The sequence below is a fragment of the Ambystoma mexicanum genome, chromosome 6p, assembly GCF_040938575.1.
Source record: "Ambystoma mexicanum isolate Mex_15411 chromosome 6p, UKY_AmexF1_1, whole genome shotgun sequence".
In the NCBI taxonomy this organism is placed as follows: Eukaryota; Metazoa; Chordata; class Amphibia; order Caudata; family Ambystomatidae; genus Ambystoma; species Ambystoma mexicanum.
This window is the reverse complement of record NC_090935.1, coordinates 715413856-715418337: the sequence shown is the minus strand read 5'-3', so window position 1 is coordinate 715418337 and position 4482 is coordinate 715413856. Positions and strand designations below refer to the sequence as shown.

The following is a 4482-nucleotide window of genomic DNA, read 5'->3' as shown; positions in this document are numbered from 1 at the left end:
AAATTGGTGGCATTACTTTACAATGACTCTAGTTAGACTTCTGGATAGTTTACTGGGAAAAAATCTAGGGAATTTTGCAGCTGTCACTTTCCATCTTTGCTAGAGCACCCGTTAAATAAGTTTGCTGATTTAGTGCACACAACTACAAACACTCTCACATGTCACAAACCAACCTGTAAACTCCCTCATTTCAATTCTCACCTCTAACTAACATGGCCTCACACCCAATAAACTCCCACAATTACAAAGCACTGCACTACAATACACACTTCCAGTGACCTAAACAGAATCTGTTAAAGGTCTACCTGCATGACAGGCTGCCGCCAGTCACTAAGAGCAGCTAACAATTACCTAGTTCATATTATGATAGTAAAATTCAGCAGCTATAAGTTGTTGATATTTTAATATAGTATTGCTCTGGCTATACAATATCTCCAATCAAACATAGGCTCAGAAAGTGTTCAACATTTTTTTATTTAACAAATTCAGTTTAACGGCATAGCTGTATTCCATAAGAATAAATAGGTTTTCAGAAATACAAACAAATAACAATCATCGATCCAGCATTTTGAAAGGCAGAGTCTTCCTTAGGCCTCTTCTGGCATCGCAAATTTTGCTGGCAAGCTTCCTCCTTATCACTCGGCAGTCCACAGTAGGCCAACTGTTAGCCTTGCAGACAGAACTCAAAAATTCTACAAAAAAAGAAAAGATATATGAATATAAATGGACATCCGGATAGTCATTGTTAAATTCCTTATTGTAGAATACATACCGGATTGACTAATGTTAAAATGTCAATTTATAAATGTGCCACTACATTTAAATGCATTTGTACACAAAGGATGAAACAAACTTAAAAGATAGATTTGAACTGAAAATAAATCATGGTTTTCTGTGGTTGCATTCAGAAGTGTTATGGTCTTTACTGTAGCTATATTCATTTATATCACACAGTTGGAAATAAAAGGCATAAGTGGAAATGGGGAAATAGTCTTTTAAACCCTTTGCTAATTAACATAACCAGAAGGTACATAAACACATGACCCCGGAGATGCCAAAGCGCACCCTGCTTACATGGGTGACCCAACGCCTTCTGCCTGAAAACCATGCATCACTGTGCATATAAGAAATGAAAAAGTATTACATTTCTCAAAACTGAAAAACGATATCAAGATATGAAAATTGTTCAGATTTCTGTATTTAATAAAGCCACACCCACAAGTACATTCTCTCTTTTTGATGGTCTGTTTATCTTTTTTGCTTAATGTTTTTCTGATTTTCTGCCTGATTGGTTATTCATTCACATTGTATCATGCTTTGGTGAAACAGCTTTGTAAGCACAATACATAAAATTATAGCGCTGTAGTCTATTGCAAATTTTACAAGCGTATTGACCACAAAATGTCTTCACAGGAATTCCCAGGGAAGAGATGAGGCAGGAGGAAGACTAAAATTTCACTTCATATTGACCGAGAAAATAAAGCATTTATTTTAATATGGGCGTCCAACTTTTTTTTACTCAAGGGGTGCTTACATCTGATGCTGTTGCCGGACCAGGACTGGGATCAGATTAAAGCACTTGGTGGTTCCGGTCCCCCTCTTTTTCCACTGAAGAGCCAGTTTCAGGCAATGTTCGATGGCCACCTTCTGATGCGAAGCGATTCTGTCCCAGTACACTGAAATAGTAGCACAAGCATTAATGAGCCATCCAGACACACATCAGCCCACACACAAGGGGTGGACTCTAGGGGTGCACCCATGGGCAAGTCTCGGGCAAGTGCCAGTCTTACTTGAACTTCTGAAACGGTGACCACTTAGGCACACAAAGCCAGTAGGTGTTTTGTTATTTGCCCAAATATTGACTGCCCATGGCCATGTTAATCCCTATGGTCATTTACACCCAGATCCTCCCCCTCCCAAAATACCACCTCATGGGAACTCTGAGCTCGCTTTAATCAAGCCTTACCAGACTTTGCACTCAAAGTGCCTGCCAGTGTTTTTTCAAAGCAGTCTTCTGAGAGTTAATTACTTAATTGGAGTTATAAACCCACTACTGGTTTATACAGCCGCTCTATTTAGAACTGGTGCGGCAAGCTTGCCACTTCAGCTAGTATGCACGAGACAGGTTGTGAGGTGAACAGTGAGTGCTGCGAGCAGTGTAGGGCGGGCCAGAGTTCCAGCATTGGGCTCTTCACTTTCATCTTGCTACTCTCAGTTGCCAAGAGTGAACCCTCATGTGACCATGCACTCTCACCATTCCTACCCCTGCAATTACACTCGCAGTTCTCTAATCCCAACAGGCCCAACTCACCTTCACGATGTACTAAAATAATTAAATGCTGCACCCATTCCCAGCAACACTAAAAGCATTCAAGCCTGTGAGTGTGCTACATATTGGCTTGATTGTTTGAGCTGTTTTGCTCCACACTAGTTGACCAGAGATGGAAGTTCAAATTGAAAAATAAGAACACTGGAAGAGGAGGTTGGGGTTTGTCTTAAAGATTGTGGAAAAAGAAGCGCCCCCTACATAAAAGCTATCCTGTAAGTCCACAAACAACTCATCCCGGCTTGCAAATAAGTATTCCTATTTACGCAGCAGTGCAAAGAAGCAACCGCAAGTCTGAAAGTGATAGATGAAAAAAGTAGGATATACCCTAAGCAGAACTATTTTATTCAAATGTATCTTATGATATGGCATTTATATCACGCTCATACACAAGTGTTTCAAGGTGTGACGAGGCAAGAGAGGGGTACAGGGGAAAGGCAGAATTAACGATCCTACTAGGCCAGGTGACATTAAGATTGCGCAAGTGCAGGGGAAAGGGGGGGCAGTGCGGTACATAGAATAACAGTAAAATGAATAAAGGTAATAAATAAAAGTGCGGCCAGCTGGTGGCAAGAGTAAGTGCTAGTAGGGGCTGTAGGAATAGAGAAACGGTCCTCAAGTGCAATGATTGCCAGGGGGGGCAGTGCAGGTGTGCAACTGGTGGGGATCAGACCCGAGATCAGAGGGTAGCCAGATAACCCTTGCAGTTTCAGATTCAGCCAGGAGATCAGCAGGGGAGAGGAGGAGTGACTGACAGTGTGAGAGTTGGAGGCGGATGAGTGAAGAGCTCGAGAGGGAAGATATTTAGGAAGAGAGAGTTTGAAGATATTGAGGCCTGGGCTGTGAATGACCTGGGTGACGGCAGCATTCGGCACGTATCCCTACGGGGCCCATTGGACAGCTGGATCCCAGATAGCGACCCTCTGCCCTCAAATGTGAGACTCGTTTCTGATCAAGTATTGCCAGGCTCGCAACTGGCCTCCATGGAAGGCGCAGTGACCATCGATTCGCTTACTTCCTTGTCTGCAAATGCAGCTAGTTAATCCCTTCGGATGTTCCAGAAGCAAATGGCTTGTCCTCTCTTCCTGACCGATTATTGCCCAGACATTCGACGTTTCATCATAGGGGTGGAAACTCCCCTCTAAGAGCATTGTGCAGTAATGTTTCTAATAATGCTGAACTAACTGTGCCTTGCAGTGAGCAAGGGTCGGCTGAGAATTCCATCAAGCAAGCAGACAGACTTCACTGCCTTTCTGCTGCAGGAGACTTTCCATACAGCATCTAAGACCAAAGAATTGTGGCCGTCCCGTGTTGAATCTCGACATTATGCACCTCTATACCATCAGATAGGTGATAAGGTCAGCTTTGTAAACTCTGAGCATATAAACATTGTAGAAATAAATCCAACCTCTACCAGCCCCTTCTTAAACCGCACTTGGCTCCTAGAACTGTTGCATTTAATCTCGGACCTGTCCATCATCTCTTCTGATGACTTCGTTAGCCTGGAACTACCTACAGCCCCACTAACTGGGCTCTTGTAACACTGACCTTGCGCTCGGCGCTGGATCGAATTTACAGGCACTAGAAGTCCTTATACGATCTGGACTCTGAAATATTAATTCTTTTACTCTATTGACTGGTTGAAAGGCGCATTGTGCTCGACTGTTAAAACATGATTGTGCACAAGATGGGAGTCGGGTGGGCGGTTCTATACACACTATAGGCAACTCAGCTCGCCACTTGGTAAAAACAGATCATTTAGATTCCAACGTGGCATATCCCAGGCTGATGGGTAACTGGGTCTGCTCACGTAAGCAGCTTAATTGACATAAATCGGCCAAGGGACAGAGCAATTTAGAGATTTCATGGAATTCTCTGGGGCACCATTCCTTTTTTAAGAATACAGTGGCTGAGATAAACTGAGGGCCCAGCTTTTCCTGGCTTCTAAGGCCTTTTTGCCTGGACGGTTACTCGTTAATTTTTTAGCCTGTCTGCCCCTTCTTTAGCGGGTCAACCTAAGGGTCGGCTCTGCATAGGTGCGAGGAGTGAACTCTGTCTTCTTTTGCGGGGGGCCATCCCCCCACACCAACATTTTGGCGGCCACACTTCCGGCTTTACTGCCGAAATGTGGCAGTACTTTGATTGCCACTTGATAT

At 43.5% G+C, this 4482-nt stretch overlaps 1 long non-coding RNA gene across 1 annotated transcript; it reads right to left on the bottom strand.

Annotated features, from left to right (window-relative positions):
* Positions 1-455: 455 nt before the first annotated feature.
* LOC138510969 (uncharacterized) lies at positions 456-4258 on the bottom strand. Its single transcript, XR_011280502.1, has 2 exons — positions 1535-4258; positions 456-692 (listed from the first exon to the last, which is right to left on the bottom strand). It is a non-coding gene; the product is annotated as an uncharacterized lncRNA (long non-coding RNA).
* Positions 4259-4482: the final 224 nt, after the last annotated feature.